Source organism: Elephas maximus, chromosome 1, assembly GCF_024166365.1.
Source record: "Elephas maximus indicus isolate mEleMax1 chromosome 1, mEleMax1 primary haplotype, whole genome shotgun sequence".
Classification (NCBI taxonomy): Eukaryota; Metazoa; Chordata; class Mammalia; order Proboscidea; family Elephantidae; genus Elephas; species Elephas maximus.
This window is the reverse complement of record NC_064819.1, coordinates 97,803,389-97,828,136: the sequence shown is the minus strand read 5'-3', so window position 1 is coordinate 97,828,136 and position 24,748 is coordinate 97,803,389. Positions and strand designations below refer to the sequence as shown.

At 40.7% G+C, this 24,748-nt stretch overlaps 1 protein-coding gene across 7 annotated transcripts in view; it reads right to left on the bottom strand.

Moving 5' to 3' along the window:
• ANKS1A (ankyrin repeat and sterile alpha motif domain containing 1A) overlaps nt 1-24,748 on the bottom strand; it is a 201,045-nt gene that overhangs the window by 138,412 nt on the left and 37,885 nt on the right. Inside the window, exon 1 of one of the 7 annotated variants that reach the window (XM_049889674.1) lies at nt 15,794-15,842. The exons of the other annotated variants lie outside the window; for them this stretch is intronic. The gene's annotated coding sequence lies outside the window, so the exon portion shown is untranslated. Of the gene's footprint in view, nt 1-15,793; nt 15,843-24,748 lie in introns of those variants that run through there. 7 annotated transcript variants of the gene reach the window in all.

Sequence of the window (24,748 nt, the reverse complement as noted above, 5' to 3'; positions counted from 1 at the left end):
TGAGTGAGATGGGTTTTTAAGAATAAACTGCTCCCTTGCTTATCAAAGTCCAGAGGCTTAACTGAACGGAAGGAAAGACGCCTTCACTGGCTATGCATTTGCAGGCACAGATGCCTCCACATTAGGGAAACCATCCAGGTTTATAGCTGGTGTCCCAGAATAAGTATTCAGGGTCCTAATCTGGACTCTAAACCACATGGTCACCATACTGCATTCAGACGTTGAGACTCCTTCCTTGGGATGTTGTGTTTAAAAAGCCTAGAAACAACAGTTAACATTTATTAAACACTTACTATGAGGTAAGTATACTTTAAAAAAATAATAAAAATTTTTTTTTACTTTACGTGACTTAAATAATCTACTATTTACTTCTTACAAGAACCCTATAAGGGAATCCTAAGAAACTGACAAGTATGGGGTGAATAACCTTCCCAGGACACAGCTGGAAGGGTTCACACTGGGTTTAACTTCAAAATCTTAACCACGGTGCTATATATGCTTCTTGAAAAACCACTTCCCCCCGTCACTGTTGTTCTCATTCCAGAATACAATGAATTCCGTGCAGTGTATATCCTTTCATTTCCGCCTTGCTTTACATTCCCCACTCCTCATTCATCCTGTCTTGCTCCTTTTCTTTCTCTCCAGGGTCATAGGAAACCAATAAACAGAACTGAGGAAAAGAGGCACGATGTTCTAGGTAGGAAATGGGTCCCAGAGGGAAATGAGTAGAGGTAGTTAACTGAAAGCCTTCCATTAACGTTTCTCAGGAATCCAATTAGCCAACAAACTTTATGTTACTTAAGGTAACTACTGAAATCATCAACATTATAATGAAAGATACAAGTTGAATGAATTCATTTAATCTTAAGATATTTAAGATGACGATCTTGTTCACAGGAAATTAAAATGACAAGAAATTTCAACATAGAATTTAAAAGGAAAGACAAAAGGGATATATGCCTCAAATTAAATTTATTGTCAGATTCTAGGTCTTTCACACAGTTTCTAAGTGTCTCAAAGCACCACAGGAAAAAAATGATATTCTGAATGTGGCTGATACGTAAACTGAGTGTCAAAGATCTAATCCCGCCCCCCCGCCACACACGCAATTGACCCACATGTGTGAATCTTGGACTTGACACATATTAGCTGTAAAAACGCTAGTAAATTATCTACCCACTGCCATGGAGTTGATCCCAACTCCTAGTGACCCTAACAGACAGAGTGGAACTGCCCCATAGGGTTTCCAAGGAGCCGCTGATGGATTCCAACTGCTGACCTTTTGGTTAGCAACTGAGCTCTTAACCACTGTACCACCAAGGCTCCATAAATTATCTAACCTCTATATAAGCTGGAGATGTCACCTACCATATCCCCATCCTCTAAGGTTTGTTTTTTGAAATGCCATAATGTATGTTAAAAAATTGTAAACTAGAAATAATTTAAGATATAAGGGTTTACCATCAATATCTAAAGTGAGGCCAAGTGTTCTAAAGAATGAGACCAGTGTATATGTGTTGACATGAAAAAACATCTAAAGATATATGAAGTGCAAAACACACCTGTATAACAGTATGTAGAGTATGATCTCATTTCTGTAAAAATGGTGTATTTTTCTAAGCCTGTACTAACATATGGAAGGCTATATACCAGACTGTTAAGACTGATTAGTTACAGGGGTGGAGCATGTATTACTTCTGCAATAAAACACTCAAACACACAGTTTTTTTTTTTTTTTTAAGTGAAGCCAGATCTACTCCAGGGAAAGACAGGCTTCCGGTTATGAAATTCTGGAGAGAGTTCTTACAAGAAGGGGCTCTGGAGAAAATTTATTTCTGAGTTTGGCCTCCTTTTTAAAAAGCCTCCTGTGGTCTTTGATTTTTCCAGCCTTCGTTGGATAAAAATCTATTACTCCCCTTTGCTTCTGAGTGCAGCCTTCAATTACAGAGGCTAAGAACAGGCTTGCCTGAGTGACTTCAGTACAGGTTCCCAAGGGATGAAACCAAATGGGTCAGTGATTTCAAAGGCTAGTGAATTTTAGAAGATGCTGTAGGAATTGTGAATAATGATTATGTACCACTAGCTTAAGTGATAGGTGAGGTTAGGGGATGTGAATGGGTCAAATAGGGGTTACTAAATCCTAGATATTCTACCTCCTAAAACAGCTCACAAATTTGCCCCTCTTTCTCCATTTCTCAAGCCACATCCTTACTCCTGAAATAACTTCAAAATGATCTTGGCTGCCTCAAGTCTCTCCCTCTACCAACAAAAACAAAACAAAAAACACTATAATGTTGTCGCTATTAACTTCCTAAAACCAGCTTTTTCTCTCCTACTTAGGAGCTTTTGAGCGCTCTCTCTTGCCTCTAGGAAAAACTCCTTAGCCTCACTGGCAACCAGGACCTTCCCAACCTAGACCTAGCTACCTGCCTGGCCCTACCACCCTCCACACTCAGTACCACCCTGGGTACCAGGTATGCTACTTCATCTATCTGTGTCTGTACTTGCTATTCTCTCTGCTTCACCCCATCTTAATCTTTGTGAAATCTCAAGTACCCTTCAAAGTCTCACCCAATGTCACCCCACTTTCCAGCTGAGTTAGCTAGGTTCACAGCTCTTCCTTATAAAAAACTTCCTTATAGACCTCTATTTAAGACATTTACAATACTATGTTTTTATTATTTGTTTACAATAAACCTGCTTCCTTCATCAGATAGCGAGCTTGAGGGCAGGGGCCTTAACTTATTCACCTCTCTATCCCCAGTGCCTAATACCGTATTGTCCAAAACCCTTACTTTACAGATGGGGAAATGGAGATGATACAATGAGGAGAAGGGACAGCTTCTAAATGGCAGAGCCAGGACTGGAATCCAGGCCACGTGTCTCTGGCTCAAGCCAGTACTCTTTTGCACCACACCACACCACACACTAGGATATATCTTCTTTACTTACTCATATGATACTCCTCCTCAGTGCTCTCCTTTTATCACCTCTGCCCTGCTCCCCTTACCAGTCCTCTGCATGAAGTGACCTACTGAGAGCCTTGACCATTTGATCACACAGATTCAGAATCATTTCTCTACCTGGTAAGTCTGTGAATTTGGGTGTGAGGAGTGGCTTGGTACCGTGAGGTCAGGTGAAAGGAATGGGGTGAGGTTAAGTCTACGGGGTTGCAAAGTAAGCTAGGGCACTCTGGGGGGATTGGTGTGTAACAATTAAGTGCTCGGCTGCTAACTGAAAATCTGATGGTTCAAATCCACCCAGCAGCACCATGGGAAAAAACTCGGAGACCAGCTTCTGTAAAGACTACAGCCTAGAAAACCCTATGGGGCAGTTCTCTGTCCCATGGAGTCGTTATGAGTAGAGTATCAATCAACTCAGTGGCATCTAACAACTACCACCACCTCTGGCCTGTCTGGTGTCTGTCTCATGGAAAGACTTCTTATTCAAGTGCATCATTTACTCCGAACCAAAGGACACCAGGTTTGAGGAACCGGTTCCTTCTCAGGGTCTTTTCACTAGTAACTTCCTCTCTACCTTATTTCTATGTAGCTGAGGTGACATCTCAAACGGATTATTTCCTACCTTATTTCTAGAAATTGCATTCACTTCTTGAAGGAAACATGGTAATTATTTTTGAAAATATATATTTACAGGGTATAACCCCAAAAACCCAAACCCAATGCCGTTGAGTCAATTCCGACTCATAGCGACCCTACAGGGTATACAGATCTAATTTTGCTGCCTTAAGCTCTTCTGTTTAAACTAACATAAAAATAAAAAAGTTATTTATTTAGTAAGCAATGTAGCCACTTAGTTGCAAATTTCATTACTGAAAGTAGCTGAACAAAGCATGTTACTTTGGAACATTAAAAAAAAGAAAACTTTGGGTTTAACTAAATCCAGGTTTTTCCTCACTTTTTTGGTCTCTATTTGTAATATGTTTAAATTTAGTTTAATCCCAAAGCCTGTCTCAGGAACTCTACTGAGATCTGTATTTAATCAGCCTTCCAAATCTGCTCTATTTGCCAAATTCCTTTTCTTGCTTTCTCAAAAGGTACCCAGTGGCCTATCCAAGGAGTCTGTCCAGAAATGAGCCCTCACTTTGGATGACTAAGAACCTTGGCAAAAACCTGACTAAAAAGCAAGGCCACGCTACACGTAGTGTCTATCGACTGAGGAGTAAGAGACTCGACCAGGAGGATTCCCCAGGAAAAAAACCAAACCCAGTGCCGTCGAGTGGATTCCAACTCATAGCAACCGTAGAGGACAGAGTAGAACTGGCGGATTCCAAGCAGCGCCTGGTGGATTCAAACTGCGACCTTTTGGTTAGCAGCCGTTGCTCCTACACCACCAGTTTCCATACTATAAAGGAAAAACAGACCCAAACTGGAGGGCTTTCCCACAAACAGCTTTTTGCTCCTTTAGATTTTAAATTTACAAGTCAAGAGAAGGTCATTTTCGACAATCAAAACTTTATAGGGGAAGAAATACAACTTCATATATCAAAGAACAGGAGGAAAGCGCTATCACCTGCTGATGGCCTGGGTTACAAAGAAATCCACAAAATCTTTAATGAGTCTAAAAGCACAATCGCTGCAATGGAGAATCTTCTATGGATAGGTATCACACCGTTCCCGTCAAGTGGATTCCAATTCACAACGGCCCTACAGGACAGAGCAGAACTGCCACCTGGTGTTTCCAAGGAGCGGTTGGTGGATTCGAACTGCCAACCTTTTGGCTAGCAGCCGAATGTGCCACCAGGGCTCCGGATGCTTACCGTAGTAGGTACTTAACACATATTACCTCTAATTTCCACACCGACCAGTAAAATAAGAATTTGCATCTTACAAATTGTAACATGCTCAGAGAGGTAAAGGCACTTGCCCGAGGACACACAGCTAGGAACTGGGGGAACCAACATGCAAATTCGTTCTACCTGACCCCTAGAAGTCCATACTACTCTTTCCCATTCACCCCCGGCTCAATCAATGTTCTGGTAGATTTAAATAACTGTTAGTTCATATAACCATTCTGTTAATAGTGAAAGCCTGAGAAAATCAATGGACTCTAAAAAGCTCTAACAATATTTCTATATTAGCTCTGAATACTTATGGTATTTGTACACATACGTGTATAGCAGTTACCAGCTAAAATTAAGAGGCTAACTCAAAGCCAAGACTTATGGTTTTAAACTGTAATATGAATTAAAAAACCCCACACTCCCTAAAGTGAACACTAATACCAGAAGTAACAATGTACAATCTGAAACACAGGAAGAAAAAAAAATCAGCATCAGGAACAAGTCAACAAGGGTGGCATAATTTAAATACAAGCTATGGTCCTAACTTTGGACTCTTGGCCTGCAGGCTTCAGTTCTCAACTGAAGCATCAGTCTAAGAAAATTGGATGCTGTTACACAAAATCAAAATATCACGGAGCTAGAAGAAACTATAGAGATCATCCACCAACTCACACACAATTTAGATTGGGAGCATGAAATCTGATAAATGTTTAAATTCTTGTCTTAGCTCCTCTCTAGTAGATCACATCTCTTTCATGCTAGCAACCTCAAACCTAAGCCCAAGAGAGTATTCGAGCTCTGGTCACTTGTGATGGCTGTTTATAGCAAATCACCATTGCTCTGTCAGGTACTGCCAAGTTCACCAGCTGTTCTAGGGAGAGCTGGTAAATTTTTACTTGGAATCTAGTTCCTCAAAGAAATGAGAGATGGCCAACGTGTGGCCTAACACTCGGAAGACACTGTAATATTTTAATTGGGTGATGGTCTGAGAAACTCCCCCTGACTGCTAAACTAGTCCCAAAGGACTACGAAAGAAAATGAAACATAATGCCAAAATGCAACGCACACAAAGCACTTTAAACCCCTCAGTACACAAATTCCTCAAGGTTACAACTAAACCCAGTAAACACCCAGTGCCGTCGATTTGATTATGTTAATCACAATCTAACACTTTATAGGCTAATGATATTATTAACCTATAAAGCATGACAGCGTCACCTCTAACAACCACAACAACCACACTGAGAACAAGCCCCCAAGCCAGCTCCTGGAAGTGCCGGGTCTCAAACCAATTTCCTCTCACTCTTTCTGGCTCCATGCTGTGCGTGGTCAGTCACATTCCCGGCAGAAGTCAGTCTGTGTCCTCTGAGGTTTCCCGGCCTAGGTCACACACTCTGCTACTTTGTGACATCTCTGAAATAAACGCCTTTAAAGAATGAGCAACTGTCAACTTTCATAACTGACTAAAGTTATCCCAGGAATGTCATCAAGACAGGTGAACACCAGAGAATCTAATGTACCCATTAATGAGTTAAAGAAGAAAAACATGCTCTTCATATTAGATATAAAACATTTGGTTGAATACTCATTCATGATTTTAAAAAAGAAAAACTAATGTCAATAATCTATTAAGCGAAAAAACAAAACTGCAGGATATGTTTGTATGCATATATTTAAAATAAAATGAAATATATTTGTATGAGCATAGAAAAAACTGAAAAATATGTATAAAACTGCTGAAGGGGGGCGTGAAGGGAGAAAGAAACACTTTCATTTTCTACCTTATATATTTTCATATTGTTTGGCTTTTTCATGACCAGACTATATTACCTTAATAATTTTAATATAACATTTTCATTTTAGAAAAGTTAGAATCAATAGTATTCCTAATCTTGGTTCATTTAATTTTATATCCAACGTATACAAAAGGCTGTCTTATTAACGGTCAGAAAAAAATTTTTCAATTACATACACAGATGTAAATTAAATCACCTCTCATTCTTGTTTTTCCTGCAAATTTCATCCTTGACATGGGTGTGACATGCAGACTCCCAGAGCTCTTTATCCTCAAGGACAAAGGTCATATCAAGTATACTCCTCTGAATACCCTGGGCACTGACAAAATGCATTTTTCAAGAGAAACAATGAGAAACAGCACATTCCAGGCTTCTTGGATCAGTCCTCAGGTCAGTGAACTACATGGGTCAACTCAGAGGGCTCAGCTTCATTATCCTCCGAATTTACAGGCAGTTATTTTCCAGAGTTCACTATGTGGAATATCAACTTTAGAGACACAAAGTACTCATCAGACAGTGCAAAATACACTCTGTCCTTAAATCCACGTAGCTGCTTATCTTGCAACTATTCTTGGCCCAAAAGACAAGAATAGTCCCCTCGCAGCCAACTCTGGAAATGAGGGTGTTAGTGGCCATCTAAACAGGACCAAGATGACTGCAATTCATTAAGCTTACACCACAGCGTTTCCTCCAAAGCCTGGTCAAGGGGCCTCAGCCACTGCCCAAAAGGGCTGGGAAAAGCAGTTGTGTTTCTTAGGTGAGCAAGATGTGTAACGGCCACAGGAACAGAAAATGCGCCTTACTCTTCAAGTCTACTGTAGCTGACTTTTGCACCATCACCTACTTTGCAGATATTTCTTCTATGCAGACTGGGGAAACCATGAACAAATACCATGTGAGTACGTGAAAAACATTAACTGGCCCTAGCATACTCCCAAATGCTACTTTCTGTTCTGATTTCTTGAAATCAAACAGCAGAAGCAGAAGACAGCTCAACACTCCACCACAGCACACATCATAAAATTGCTAAAACAAACTGGACTAATTCATGATAAAAATGTTTATCCAGTACATACTGCAACCTAGAAGTCCACTGAATCGACCAGGTCTACTGCAAGCAAATTCTACAAACTGAACGAAATGTGTAAGATCAAATTGAGTGTGTGATCAAGTAGCAACATCATTTAAGTATATATCATATACAGTTAACATCTCCAAAAATGGAGACAGTATGACATCACTCCACTAAAGCTACCGGAGAGACTTCCATTTCCCCGTCCGCAGGAGGCATGTATTCTGATCTGCTCCACACCATGAGGTAAAGGGTCTGTCCCTGTAGGGAGGGGCTCCTATGCCATCTCTGCCAGTGATTGGGGAGTTAGTCTATCAACACGTTAGGCATTAGGAAGCCCATGTGGCTGCAGACCAAGGCCTCAATTATCAATCGCCTTTATCGGTAACAAAGGTGATATTTCTATTTCCATCTGTCTGACTCTGCGTAGGTGTGTGTTTCATGCCCTTTCCACTTGTTTCCAAAACAACTAAAGAAAGATATTCTTTAATTGGCTCCCTTACACTCCATAAAAGCTACCTTCAAAACAGCCTAAAAATGAGCGGTCTTATGTAATCGAAGATCAAATGTTTTTAGAACAGAAATTCGTAATTCTCAGGACAATGTTAATGCTGTAACTATTTACGAGATGCGTTCCAAAGACACACTTGTTTGTCAGACTCCTCCAAACTCAGGAGGGGGGGGGGGAAATAGTAGGAACCATCGGGGCATTCCAAAAGTAAGAAAACAATTAATACTAAGTAAAAATTTAAAAAATCTAAATGGATAGAAACAGACTTCTGGTGGAGGATGGAAGAATAAGCATATTACATTATGTGTGTGGCACAGAGTCGTGGCTGTAAGAGGCACGTGACAAACATGAGTCCAGTGAGCGGCAGATGTCCACGTACAACTGAGGGACAGGATGATTTGTGTCAGGGCAGGAGCGCACACAGTCCTTTTCCACAAAACAATTTCACCCCGTTCCTCAAGGGAGAAGACGGCTCCCTTTGAGGAAGATATTGGTGACCTCCCCTGTCCCCTAACTCTAAAGAGACTAAATAAGATTGATTTTTTTTTTTTTAGGGCCAGTTCAATAGGCCTAAAAGGATTGTTCCCTATCTGCTTGATGCCTGAAATTCTTCCAAGGAAAACCTTTTAAACTGCAATTAGAAATAAATGGTTTAAAATGTGCTTTAAAATGGTTGAGAAATAACATATTTGCTATCACTGCATTTCATTTAATAATGAATAAATGACATTTGGATCCTTCCCTACTTCGATGGAGGGAAAAAGAAGAGAACAGGTCAACAGGTGACTTAAGTGGAAGAGAGGTCATTGCAAAGGGAGTGCAGAGGTGTGGGGGTGAGGGTGGGGAGGAGAAGCCTGTAGAAAGAGGTTAGTTAAACCATTAAAAACGATAATGCACTAGAAAATTCAATGACAAAGGAAAGTGTCCATGGTATATTTCGAACCAAGTTATAGAACAGATAACTGACTTAGTTCAGGCCCTCAGGACTTTGTGCTAATAGGTTTCCCACTCTGGCCACCCTAAAGACTGTTGCCAGATTAATATTTCTAAAGCCAGAATCTGATCATTACTAGCCTACTCCAAAATCTTTAGTGGCACCCTTTAACCCTCAGAAAAAGGCCAAAACGGCTCCATGAAGGATCCTGTGCCAGTATAATCCAGCCACAACTTATTTTTCCCAATCTTATCTTCATTACTCCTTTGTACCTCATTGCTGCAGGAAAATTTAGCTATTCCCTAGACACGTACAGCCCCTTCTACTCCTGTACCTCCCTAATCTGCCTTCTCCCCACTCTCCCATGCTTCAGTTCTCCTCTTCCTCCTTCAAATGCTAGCCTCTGAAATTGATTCTCGAATCCCCCAGCCACAGTAACAAGACTACCATGTGTTAGGCACTCTGCTAGAGCTTTTCCCTATATTATACTGTTTAATCCCCACAACTACCCTGTGAAGTACGCACTTAGGTTACCTTCACTGACCGAATGCAGAAACTGAGCCTTAGAGAAATAAGATAACTTGTCCAAGGGTCCTACAGTTGTTGTCCTTGTTAGTTGCCATCCAGTCGGCTCTGACTCATAGCCACCCTAGGCACAACAGAAAGTCTGCCCAGCCCTGCACCATCCTCACAATTGTTGCTATGTTTGAGACCAGTGTTGCAGCCACTGTGTCAATCTATCTTGTTGAGGGTCTTCCTCTTTTTTGCTTACTCTCTACTTTACCAAGCATGATGTCCTTCTCCAGGGACTGATCCCTCCTGACAACATGTCCAAAGTATGTATGATGCAGTCTCGCCACCCTTGCTTCTAAGGAGCATTCTGGTTATACTTCTTCTAAGGCAGATTTTTTCGTTCTTTTGGCAGTCCATGGTATATTCAATATTCTTCGCCAAGACCACAACTCAAAGGCATCAATTTTTTTTTTGGTCTTCCTTATTCGTTGTCCAGTCTTCGCATGCATATGAAAAGACTGAAAACACCATGGCTTGGGTCAGGCACACCTTAGTCCGCAGGGTGACATCTTTGCTTTTTAACTCTTTAAAGAGATTTCTTGCAGCCAATTTGCCCAATGCAATGCGTCTTTTGATTTCCTGACTGCTGCTTGCATGGGTGTTGACTGTGGATCCAAGTAAAATGAAATCCTTGACAACCTCAATCTTTTCTCCATTTATCATGCTGTTGCTTATTGGTCCAGTTGTGAAGATTTTTGTTTTCTTTATGTTGAGGTGTAATTCACACTGAAGGCTGTGGTCTTTGATCTTCATCAGCAAGTGCTTCAAGTTCTTAACTTTTAGCAAGCGAGGTTGTGTCATCTGCACAATGCAGGCTGTTAATGAGTCTTCCTCCAATCCTGATGCCCTGTTCTTCTTCATATAGTCCAGCTTCTCAGATTATTTGCTCAGCATACATGTTGAATAAGTACGGTGAGAGGATATAACCCTGATGCATACCTTTCCTGATTTTAAACCACACAGGATCCCCTTGTTCTGGTGAATGACTGTCTCTTGGTCTATGTACAGGTTTCCAATGGGCACAATTACGTGTCCTGGAATTCCCATTCTTTGCAATGTTATCCCTAATCTGTTATGATCCACACAGTCGAAAGTCTTTGCATAGTCAATAAAGCTCAGGTAAACATCTTTCTGGTATTCTCTGCTTTCAGCCAAGATTCATCTGATATCAGCAATGATATCCTTTGTTCCACGTCCTCTTCTGAATCCGGCTTGCATTTCTGGCAGCTCCCTGTGGATATACTGCTGTAACTGCTTTTGAATGATCTTCAGCAAAATTTTGCTTGCCTGTGATATTAATGGTATTGTTTGATAATTTCCCGTAGGATCACCTTTCTTGGAAACAGGCATAAATATGGATCTCTTCCTGTCAGTTGGCCAGGTAGCTGTCTTCCAAATTTCTTAGCATAGACGAGTGAGCACTTCCAGCACTGCATCCGTTTGTTGAAACATCTCATCCGTCAATTCCTGGAGCCTTGTTTTTCGCCAATGCCTTCAGTGTAGCTTGGACTTCTTCCTTCAGTACTATCGGTTCCTGATCATATGTTATCTCCTGCAATGGTTGAACATCGACCAATTTTTTTTGTATAGTGACTATGGACTCTGTGCATTACTTTCATCTTCTTTTGATGCTTCCTGTGTCATTTAATATTTTCCCCCACAGAATCCTTCACTATTGCAACTCAAGGCTTGAATTTTTTCTTCAGTTCTTTTAGCTTGAGAAATGCTGAATGTGTTCCTCCTTTTGGTTTTCTATCTCCAGCTCTTTGCACATGTCATCATAATACTTTGTCTTCTCCAGCTGCCCTTTGAAATCTTCTGTTCAGTTCTTTTACGTCATCATTTTTTCCTTTTGCTTTAGCTACTTGGCATTCAAGAGCAAGTTTCAGAGTCTCTTCTGACATCCATTTTGGTCTTTTCTTTCTCTCCTGTCTTTTCAAGTGTCTCTTGCTTTCTTAATGTATGATGTCCTTGATGTCATTCCACAACTCGTTTGGTCTTCAGTCATTACTGTTCAATGCATCAAATCTATTCTAGAGATGGTCTCTAAATTCAGGTGGGATATACTCAAGGTCTTACTTAGGCTCTTGTGGACTTGTTTTAATTTTCTTCAGCTTCAACTTGAACTTGCATATGAGTAACTGATGGTCTGATCCACAGTCAGCCCCTTGGCCTTGTTCTGACTGATGATATTGAGCTTTTCCATCACCTTTTTCCACAGATGTAGTTGATTTGATTCTTGTGCATTTTATCTGGCGAGGTACATGTGTATAGTCTCTGTTTATGTTGGCGAAAAAAGTATTTACAATGAAGTCATTGGTCTTGCAAAATTCAATCATGCGATCTCTGGTATCATTTGTATCACCAAGGCCATATTTTCTACCAACGCTTCTTCTTTATTTCCAGCTTTTGCATTCCATACACAATCCTGATTGCATGTTTGATCAATTTTAGACTACAGAATTTGATAAAAATCTTCAATTTCTTCAACTTTGGCCTTAGTGGTTGGTGACTAAATTGGAATAATAGTCGTATTAACTGGTCTTCCTTGTAGGCATATGGATATTATCCTATCACTGACAGCGTTGTACTTCAGGACAGATCCCGAAATGTTCTTACTGATGATGAATGCAATGCCATTTCTCTCCAAGTTGTCATTCCTGGCACAGTAGACCATACAATTGTCTGATGCAAAATGGCCAGTACCAGTCCATTTCAGCTCACTAATGCCTAGGATATCGATGCATATGTGTTCCATTTCATTTTTCACAATTTCCAATTTTCCTAGATTCACATTTCGTACACTCTAGGTTCCCATTATTAATGGATGTTTCCAGCTGTTTCTTCTCATTTTGAGTTGTGCCACATCAGCAAATGAAGGTCCCGAAAACTTGACTCCATCCACGTCATTAAGGGTCCTACAGTAGTAAATAGTTAACCAGGATTTGAACCTAACATTCTGACTCCAGAGCCCAAAGTCATAACCACCATGCCTTTCAGTACTACATATCCAGAAGGACTTTCCTTCTTCCTCTGAACTTCCACTGTGCTTTTCCCATTTATTCTGTTTAACACCAGGGTAAAAAGTAATGTGATATGTATATGTATATGCATATACCATGTATGTGATATGCATGCGCATGTCATTCTAGACTCTAAGCCACCTGATATCAAGGTCCATCCACGTGAGATTCATCTTTGAATCTGCTTGGTACCCAACACAGTGCCTTGCACATAGCAGATACTGGACGAAATGTTTGATGAATAAGTGAAACTATAATCCATTTCATGTGATGTTTTTCAAACAAGATTAATTTCTTAGAAAAGTTTGGCTCCCAAGGAATTTGCTTATCTAGGTTTCATGAGAGATATATTTCACATTGATAGCAAAGGGGCTATTAGTCTTATATATGCTGGGGGCAGAGGGAGCGAAAAGTGAGGAAACTGAATATTCTTAGGAGCTACCACCCCTATTCCAATGCAATGGAGAAAATTCTTGTAGGAATCAGAAACTCAGGGTTGGTTTGAAATTATGGTAGCACTTTGACCATTAAGGACAAAAACACATTAAGGCACTGGGGCAGTCTGACAAAAGGCCTGGCAAGGGAAGCAAATGAAGAGTTGAAGAAGGAATCCGAAATTCTTTTTTTTTTTTTTTTTTGCCTCAGCCCAAATGGAATATAGAAAATTGGATGTCAAGACAATGAACTCAATACTGTAACCTGAGCCCTCAGCAGTTTCCCAACCTCCTCTGATAGTAAAGGACCTGTGTGTTGCCATCTACTGCAAAGGCTAAAGAGGCTCTCCAGAGATGCCCCGCTGCTGAGAGGACAAGCGTAGTCAGTACCTAATGCTTCAATGGCAGCGAAGATCATCCTACTCCTATGGCCACCGTGGTCTGAATTTCCCTACCGGAACTAAGGGATGGTTAGCATAATGTGTACTCCTTTAATGTACACTACAGATTAGGGGGTTCCAAACACACTAGAACAAATTCCTGTAGCCCCTTACTTACCAGCTATCAAACCAGTTGCCGTGGAGTCAATTCTGACCTATGGCAATCTCATGTGTGTCACAGTAGGATTGTGCTCGATGGAGTTTTCAGAAGTGGATCACCAGGCCTTTCTTCCAAGGTGCTTCTGGGTGGACTTGAACCTCCAATCTCTCAGTTAGCAGCCAAGCGTTACCCTTTGCACCACCTAAGGACTCCTACCAGCTGCTAGGGACATGTTAATCTCACCATCACTTCACAAAGGAATATTTTAAATTAGTAACTTGCATCTTCTTTCTTTCAAGGCTCTTCTTACAAAACTAGGGGCCTAAGATATTTAGAAAATACCAATGAAGCATTCAATATTATAATCCTGGTGTGAATTCCCCCCCGCCCCCAGACTTTTAACAGCAGGTATTAATTAAAAATGTTGATACCTTCAGGATTTGGTTTAAAGACAGGAGACAGCCAAAGCTACAGGAAATAGAAGCCCAAATATTTTAAGCAGTTCCTGTTCTCATATTCAAGTACAAATACAAATGAGAAAGTCCAACATCAGCAAGTTCCAGCTCCACATCTCACCTCAGCAGTTTTTAATGCAAACTAACATCAGGGCACTCCCATTTCTGAATCTGAAGATGGGATATTAAAGAATGTGAATGAGTCTGTCCATGTCCAGAGAAGCATGAAAATGGAGTCAAATCTTCTAAGCATGTCCAACAGATAAAACTCAAAAGATCTTCTTATATTACAGTGAATGTGAATGGCCTCATATGGCCACTGCTCTAAGAAGGGAAATAAAAACAGATGAAAGAAGAAAGCTGAGCTGCCCGATGTTTGAAATATCCAGAAAAAAGGGATCCACAGCAGGCTTATAGAATAAAATGGGAAGGAAGAAGAGGAGAGAAAGGGAAGGAGAAAGGGAGGGAGTGAGAAGTGAGGGGAATAAGAGGACAGTGTTTTAGCAGAGATGTAGACACTTTTTTTCTTTAAATGCCGTAGCCAAAAGAAACAGGTTTCACATGTGTAAGAGCAAGGGCAGCTTGGCTCAGAGCCAACTTGTCATGAAGCCCAGTTCTCAACACTTAACTAAGAAGCAAAGCTGCAAGGGTATTTTTCTTGCATGAGGTTCTGGGGAAAAGGATATAGGGAAGGTCCTTGAGCTATATGCAATTGCAAATGAAAAAACAGACAATAATCAGACAGGGTCCTTAAGTAAAGCTGAAACAATTAAAAGCTAACCAAGGTCTAGGCCAGCTCCAAAAATTTCAGGGACTAAAAAAAACAATTTCACCCAATGTTGTAAGTATCCTGGGAACCAGAGTAAGGGCTTCCTTCTTCATAAACTTTCTGGAGAATGCTTCAATGTGTAAGAAGGGTAAAAAAAAAAAAATTCCACTCTCCAATGTACAGAGCTATCTGATTGGTTCTTACACTCTTCTCCCTTTTTCCAAGTCTGAGTACAATCCTAATATCATGGTATCCTGGTCTGAGGCCATAACTTCTAGAATGACAGCCCTAAAAAATCAGCTATTGACTGCCATATTTAAAGAAAACTACAAGATTATGACATGAAAATGTTTAAGTGCATTCATTTCCATCTAATTAACTCATATTTTATAAGAGTTAGTCCTGACAATTCTTTTAGAAGGTATCAGTCAAAACCACAAAAGAGTGGGAAGAATCCAGACAGTGGTATGATATCAAAGAAAGTCAAGTGCTTGAAGGAAGGGCAGAACACTTAAACTGATTTTCTGTGTATAAACTTCCCAACAGCCTTCTTCCCATCTTTTCATGCTTCCATTTCTAAGAAATAGCTGATTAAAAAAAAATCTACTTAGCCTCTGTGACAGTCAGTCCACAAAAGTAGTGGTGGAATGATCCGTGACATGACTTTAAATTCCAGACCACCAAACAGAACTTTCAAAAGGAACCAGTTTTACATCTCAACAACAAAAGGTCATATAATACAATTCAAAAATGGGCAAGGGATTTGAAAAGACATTTCTCCAAAGATGATATACAAATGGCTATAAGCACATGAAAAGAGGCTCAACATCATTAGCCTTAGGGAAATGCAAATCAAAACCACAATGAGGTATCACTTCATACCTACTTTGTTCCAACGTTGTGCCACCTGGGCTCTTTATCGCTAAAAAAAAAAAAAAGACAATAACAAGTATTGGCAAGGATGTGGAGAAATGGATCACTTATATAGTGCTGATGTATGATGCAGCCACTTTGGAAAACAGTCTGGTAGGTCCTCAAAAAGTTCAACATAAAGTAACCATTAAAAAAAAAAAAACAAAAACCTGGTACCGTTGAGTTGATTCCAACTCAAAGTGACCCTAAGTAACCACATGTCTGAGCAAGTTCACTCCAAGAGAAATGAAAGCACATGCCCACACAAAAACTTATACATGAATGTTCAAAGCGGAATTATTCCTAACAGCCAAAATGTGGAACCAAGCTAAATATTCACCAACTGATGAATGAAAAAGTGTGGTATACCCATACAATGGAATATTATTCAGCACTAAAAAAGAATGAAGTACTCCAGATATAAATCCATCCACATGAGCAGCTAATATTTGACAAAGGCCCAGAGTCAGTTAATTGGGGAAAAGATAGTCTGTTTAACAAATAGGGCTGGCATAACTGGATATCCATCTGCAAAAAAATGAAACAGGACCCATACCTCACACCATGTACAAAAACTAACACCAAATGGATCAAAGACCTAAACATAAAGTCTAAAACGATAAAGATCATGGAAGAAAAAACAGGGACAACATTAGGAGCCCTAATACAAGGCATAAACAGAATACAAAACATTACTAAAAATGCCAAAGAGAAACCAGATAACTGGGAGCTCCTAAAAATCAAACACCTATGCTCATCTAAAGACTTCACCAAAAGAGTAAAAAGACCACCTACAGACTGGGAAAGAATTTTCGGCTACGACATCTCCGACCAGCGCCTGACCTCTAAAATCTACGTGATTCTGCTAAAACTTAACCACAAAAAGACAAACAACCCAATTTAAAATTAGGCAAAGGATATAAACAGGCACTTTACTAAAGAAGACTTCAGGCAGCTAACAGATACAGGAGGAAATGTTCTCCATCATTTCATTAGCCATTAAAGAAATGCAAGTTAAAACTACAATGAGATCCCATCTCACTCTAACAAGGCTGGCATTAATCCAAAAAACACAAAATAAATGTTGGAGAGGTTGTGGAGAGATTGGAACACTTATACACTGCTGGTGCTGGTGGGAATATAAAATGGTACAACCACTTTGGAAATCGATTTGGCGCTTCCTTAAAAAGCTAGAAATAGAATTACCATACGACCCAGCAATCTTACTCCTCGGAATATATCCTAGAGAAATAAGAGCCTTTACACGAACAGATATATGCACACCCATGTTTACTGCAGCACTGTTTACAGAAGCAAAAAGACGGAACCAACCAAGATGCCCATCAATGGATAAATGGATAAATAAATTATGGTATATTCACATGATGGAATACTATGCATGGATAAAGAACAGTGATGAATCTGTGAAACATTTCATAACATGGAGGAACCTGGAAGGCATTATGCTGAGTGAAATTAGTCAGTTGCAAAAGGACAAATATTGTATAAGACCACTATTATAAGAACTTGAGAAATAGTTTAAACTGAGAAGAAAACATTCTTTTGTGGTTATGAGGGGGGGAGGGAGGAAGGGTGGGAGATGGGTGCTTACTAATTAGATAGTAGATAGGAACTACTTTAGGTGAAGGGAAGGACAACACTCAATACAGGGGAGGTCAGCACAATTGGACTAAACCAAAAGCAAAGGAGTTTCCTGAATAAACTGAATGCTTCGAAGGTCAGCGAAGCAGGGGCAGGGATTTGGGGACCATGGTTTCAGGAGACATCTAAGTCAATTGGCAAAATAAAATCTATTAAGAAAACATTCTGCATCCCACTTTGAAGTGCGGCATCTGGGGTCTTAAACGCTAGCAAGTGGCCATCTGATATGCATCAATTGGTCTCAACCCACCTGGATCAAAGGAGAATGGAGTACACCAAGGACACAAGGTAATTATAAGCCCGAGAGACAGAAAGGACTACGTGAACTAGAGACTACATCATCCTGAGACCAGAAGAACTAGATGGTGCCTGGCCACAACCAGTGACTGCCCTGACAGGGAACACAACAGAGAATCCCTGAGGGAGCAGGAGAACAGTGGGATGCAGACCCCAAATTCTCATAAAAAGACCAGACTTAATGGTCTAAGACTAGAAGGACCCCGGTGGTCATGGTCCCCAAACCTTCTGTTGGCCCAGGACAGGAGCCATTCCCGAAGCCAACTCGTCAGACATGGATTGGACTGGACAATGGGTTGGAGAGAGATGCTGATGAGGAGTGAGCTATTTGCATCAGATGGACACTTGAGACTATGTTGGCATCTCCTGTCTGGAGGGGAGATGGAAGGGTAGAGGGGGTTCAAACCAAAACCAAACCCAGTGCCATCGAGTCGATTCTGACTCATAGCGACCCTGTAGCACAGAGTAGAACTACCCCATAGAGTTTCCAAGGAGCGCCTGGTGGATTTCAACTGCCGACCCTTTGGTTTGCAGCTGTAGCACTTAACCACTATGCCACCAGGGGTTAGAAGCTGGCAAAAACGGTCATGAAAAGAGAGACTGGAAGGAGGGAGCGGGCTTTCTCATTAGGATGAGAGTAACTGGGAGTATGCAGTAAAGTGTATATAAGTTTATACGTGAGAGACTGACTTAATTTGTAAACTTTCACTTAAAGCACGATAAAAAGAATGAAGTACTGAATCACGCTACAACATGGAAGTACCTTGAAAACATTATGCTAACTAAGAGAATCTAGTCACAAAAGGTCACATATTCCATTTATGTGAAATGTCCAGAATGGGCATATCCATACAGATTTGGGAGAAAATGGGCAGTGAATGTTAATATGTATGAGCCTTCTTTTTGGGGTAATGAAAAAGTTCTAAAATTAGACTGCAGTGATGGTTGCACAACTCTGTGGATATACTATAAACTACTAAACTGTACACTTCAAATGAAATGGATTGACACAGTGATTCCAACAATGGGCTCAAACATAGCAATGTTTGTAAGGATGGGACAGGACCCGGCAGTGTTTCCTTCTGTTGTACATGGGGTCACTATGAGTCGGAGCTTACTCAACTGTACCTAACAATAACATAAAAATGGTAGTTATGACCAAGTCAAAGACCAGAATAAGAAACAGACACAGACACACACACACACACACGGCATATCTCATTTCTTATACAAGCAGAAAGCTAGGAATCAGAAATTTTAGAGTTAGAAGGCACCTGGAAAAGCACTCAGACCAGCTCTGTCAACTTATACATGAAGAAACTATGGTCAATAGAGGGAAAATGATTCTGTCCAAGGCCGAGTTGAGACTAGAACTGAAGTTAAATCCTAATCCCGTGAGAGATCCTCCAATTTCTGTACCTTTAAAATTTGTCAGAACCATGCCAAGGTCAGCCAAGTGGCCTCTGCCGGCCTCAGCCTCTAATAACTCTTCTCCGTGGCCATCAATTGTTTTCAGGTAATCCTCTTTTATATAAGTACATTAAACTTTGAATACAGAAAAAGCTAGCCACACATTTATTCACCTTCTACTATTTTATGCTTTTTACTCAGTTATTTTCCCACCCTTTAGCTCTCTGGAAGTGTCTATAATAGAAAAGTGTGTATTTACTGAACCAAACCATGTGTTCATCTGAGGATGAGTTTTCCCAGGCTTGCATGTAGATTACAGCCCTGGTGGCGCAATGGTTAAGCGTTCCTCTGCTAACCAAAAGGTCAGCAGTTCAACTCCACCAGCTGTTCCTTGGAAACCCTATGGGGCAGTTCAACTCTGTCCTATACGGTTGTTAAAAGAGTTACATCCACTCAACAACAATGGGTTTGGTTTTTTTGGCTTCCTGGGTGGAAGAAAGAACTAGGCAAATTGGCTTCATCCCCTGCCACAGACTGGTTGAAAGAAAAAGTACAACAGTTTCTCTCCTTTAACCATTTTCAGTACACTCAGGTTTTATAAGATATAAATACCTCTTAAGGCTGTGACTCCATGAAGTAATGCCATTTGTAGGGAGTGAAAAGGCAAAAAGACAAGGGGCAGGGGACCTCTATACAAAAATAAAACTTGTTTCTGAAAACCCTCAAAGCTAAATTGAAAATAACCTTAATTTGAGATAAGGGTTAAAACTCTTCCCCCAACTAAAGTAATAAGGAAGAAGGGTCATTTCTGATGGGCAGCTTACCAATGAGGAAGGGGACCAGCTACATCTGTGACCCTGATAATGGGAAAAGGGCAAAATGATACTTCTGAGGATATATAACATTCCCAAGTATGCAAAGTTGTAGCTAATTTCTGAGAGAAGAAATTGTACAAAGTCAGAGAAACTAGCTTCCTCAGAGTCTATCAGAAGAGCAGAGGGGAAAGCCAAGAGAAGGGGAGAAACAGACATTCAGAGCCTCCCACAAGTCATTCTAATCAATCGTCATGCAATCACATGCAGTAAACTTTGGCATCCCTATTTTACACATGAGGAATCTGGGATTTAGAGGAATTAAGCTACCTGCCCAGGTCACGCAGAGTGTGCACTACAGGGCTGGAGTGGACTCCCAAGCTTGGGCTGGCAATGCCACGTGGACTGTCCACTCACCTTCCTCCCTGCTCGTTCCTCTCCTCTGTGCTTTATCTACTTATGCTGTTGACCCTTCAAACACAGGCCAGGAAAGGCACACCTACTACCCCCTTGCTGAAGCCTCCCAATAAGTAAAGAGAAAAGAGTAAAGACCAATATTAAAAATAAAATTATGACTATCCCAATAGACTGTGACAAAGCTTAGGATCTTTGACAAATGATCACATTAAATGTGGAAATCAACTTCCTGTGCTGGAAACTACCTAATGGCATAACAGAAAGAAGGTCAAAACCTTTTATTTGGGTAAAATTAGTCTTTGGGGATCTAAGGGGAAGAGGCTAGCTATCAAGGAAAGATATCTAAAAAGAAAAAGTTCAATCATGAATTCAGAAGTCATACAGCAGAAGCATGGAGAATGTGCCAGAACTACAGGGGCGGAAACAGGCTAGACAGTAAGGCTCAATAGACAAGGTACTTTTTAGGGGTCTGGGTCTCATAATTATAGCCCAAAGTAAAAGTCATGGTTGATCATTTTGACCTTTACAATAAAGAGAGAGGCAAAATATTTCAAAAGGATAAAGAAACAAGAACAAAAAAAATTTTAAGCAAGGCAGCAGATGATTAAATACTCCAAATGCCAATCATGAAAAACATAACTGCCCCACTAGGATAGATATCTGGGTGGTAAACTACAGGGAAGGCTAGCCAAGTATCCAGAAAAATAGAAGCTTTTCTGGGCAGATAGCTGCTAAACAGGAACATCAAACATGGGTTTAAAAAAAAAAAAAAAAAGTTGCCATCAAGTCAATTCCGACTCATAGCGACCTTATAGAATAGAGGAGAACTGCACCACAGGGTTTCCAAAGAGCAGCTGGTTGGATTCAAACTGCTGACCTTTTAGTTAGCAGCTGTAACTCTTAACCGCTGCACCACCAGGGCTCCCAAACATGGGTAGTGTACATTTATTCATTCATTATAATCTCACTGAGCCTCTACCTTCAAAGGCACTTTTGCTTATAAGAGTCAAAAGCATACGAACTCTAACCAAAGAAGCTTAAATGAGACCACCAACACCACCACAACAAAAGTAGCAATTAAAAATATGTATACAAAAATGTACTGAAACACAACAACCAAAAAAAACGTACTGAAAGCCTGCTAGTACTAACAGTACCGTGTATTTACTTCCCCCCAGACATTCTTTTAAGTGCTTTATCGTAAAGAGATAGGAATCATAATCCCCATTTTACAGATGAGGCTAATAACTAACCCAAGGCTCCACAGCCACCAAATTCTAGGCACTTGACGTAAACTGTCTCCCGGCCTCATAACAAGTGTTATCTTTGTTATACCAATTTAGAAACTGAGGCTCAAAGAGGTTAAGTGACTTGTCTAAGGCGACATAGTGAGTAAATGGCACAGCCAGGGTTCAAACCAGGTTTACAGGACTCAGAAAAAGCACCCAGTCCCTCTTATGTCATCATACATCATTCCTAGAACAATTTCCTTAATAAAACTAAAAAGAAGGAACAGAAAATGCCATTGTAAAAATGGCAGCTCCAATTAACTGAAGGGAGACTGTGAAATATGGTGATTAAGATCAAGGGCCCTGATGCCAACCTGCCAGGGTTCAAATCTCAGCCAAACCAATACCAGGTGTATGACTCTGGGCAAGGTGCTTAACTGCACTGTGCCTCAGTGTCCTTGGGTATAAACCAGGATAACAGTACTTACCTCATAGGGTTGTTGTGAAGATTAAATGAGGTAGTACATGGAAAGTATTAGAATAGTATCTGACATAAAGTAGTTAGCAAAAAAAGAAAAGAAAAAAAAAAAAAAAAGACTGTCATAGAAAGAATAACTGAGACAAAGCAAACACGGATAAGTCCTTACCTCAATCCACCCTGCCGTGACAATGCTTTTCTTGAGTGTTTGGGTTAAAAAACTGGCCTTGGGGAAGCCAGGGCTCTTATCATAAAATTGTAGCTTCCCTGTGACAGACTGCTTCTGACAGAGTGATTCCAGGCATGAAAATCTTAGATATTTAAAATGATTCTGTGAAGCTTGGGGCTCTAAAAGGCTGCTGCCTTCTTCCACTGTGCTTCTCCCTTTGTCAGCTCAAAAGGAATCACTGTCAGTGCCTGGCTGTGGTAGCTGAGAGGTTTAGAGAGATTTGAAATAGCAAAAGTATGTGGTTCAGTTTTGATCAGGGATTCTACAGAGAAGTCCTGATAAAACCGGGAAGAAATGCAAAACGAGTTTCAAATTCTCAGAGAATTCAGAATTTCTAGAGCCACCGAGGCTGGATAAACCCTCAAAACTACTGGTCTGAGATAATCTTTAAACCTTAAACCAAAAATATCCCCTGATGTCTTCTTGGAACCAAACAAAGGTTTAGCCTGATGAGTAGAGAATGCCTGCCTTGAGCCTTATGCTTTTTTAAAGAACTGTCTATATGGGATCAAATTGACAACAGGAACTCAAAGGAAACTTTGGAGGCAATTGAACAATTCAGAAAAGGAGGATGACAATGGTTGCACAACCTGAAGAATGTAATCAATATCATTAAACTGTACAAGTAGAAATTGTTGAATTCGTGTTGCTCTGCTATGTATATTTTCAACAACAACAAAAATAAAAACTTTTAAAAAAAGTATGTGGTTCATGACTCCAGAGAAGGAAAGACAATATACCTCCAACCTCTATAAAGGATCAGAAGTCCCCTTATGGGTAACAGGATTGAATCCCAAATACCACTGGACACTGCAAAACCTGAAGCTTGAGAGGGTCTGCAGGAACCGGCAGTAAAGCTGAACAGTAGCTACTAAGAAAGAAGTGCCAAATCTTGTCTTCCTGTGCCTTCATCAGTTATCAAATCCTGCATGTTACAGAACTATTTCAAACTACTACCTACATCTTTATTCCCATGGCTATCATGGGAATAAAGTGCAGACCTGAATGAGGTGAGTTATCAGGACAGATTCCTAGCTGGCCTTCCAACTCCTGACACTGCTCCTCATTTCAACCTACTCTGTAAGTTCACAGCTGACTTGTCTGCCTTGAACTTTAAGTTCCTTTTGCTTTTCCACAGCTCAGAAACCCCTGCCGGCTGCCTTGCACCCTTCTACAAAGACTAACCTTTAGTGCCTATTTATCAAGCCCCCCATCTCCTGTCCCCCAAATCATGTACCCAGTCTCATTTCCCATTGCCCTAGTCAGTTTTCTTACAGCTTCTAGAACATATCAAGTCCCCTTCTACTTTGGCACCTTTATGTACATTATTCCTCTGGCCTAGAACACCATCTCCAAATGTTTTCTTTGCCTATTTAAGGCATAACCCTTAAGCACCAAGGAAGCCTATCCTGACTACACTTTCCTTCCTTCCTCCTCCTCTGAATTCTGCACCACACCATTTTACGTAATAATAATAACAGCATTATGTACCAGGCACCATTCCAAGTGTTCTATGCTTATTTGATCCTTAAACAACTTGATGGGTTTATCAATCTCATTTTACAAATGGTCAAACTGAGGCACAGGTAGCAGAAAGTGCTGGAGCCACGATTCAAACCCAGGCAACCTTGAGCCAGAGCCCATACTCATAACCACTATACAAGTATTATTACAGGCTGCTTCCTATTGCATCATAATTATAAGTTACTTGATGGCAGGATTCATGCTATATACCCCGCACCCTAGCCTCAAATCTGTACACTAAAATGCTAACTGAAGACAGGAAGTGAGGTCAAGCCCCCAATCAGGGGCTGGTTCTGGTGCTATTTTACTCCCAGTGGCAGCTGAAAGAGAAGCTTTCTCCTCTTGGGTGGCTGGGGCACCAAGGTAACAAGGCTGTGAATGAGCCATAGTGCTCCTTAAACTAACATCTAACTAATGTGAGTGCTCTAATATAAAATCCACTGCCACGCAGAGCAGAACACATACCTGTCTTTCACTGACTATTTTGCACCTCACAGTCCACAGCCCTTTGGGGTCTGGGATTCTACAATGAGAAATACTCATTCTGAGGCATTCAAATTTAGCTGCATGACAAAAATTAGAAGGGGTTACAACTCAAAAGTTTCCATTTTGGGAACTTTGTGAATAAGATGATGGCATCTCCTTCGAGGGAGTCCCTGGATGGTGCAAGAGGATAATGTGCTCTACTGCTAACCAAAAGGTTGGAGGTTCAAGGCCACTCAGAGGCAACTTGAAAGAAAGGCCTGGTGATCTGCTTCTGAAAAACAGTCACTGAAAATCCTCCGGAGCACAGTTCTACTCTGACACACCTGGGGTCACCATGAGTTGGAATCGACTCAACGGCAACTGATTTTCTCCTTAGAGAAA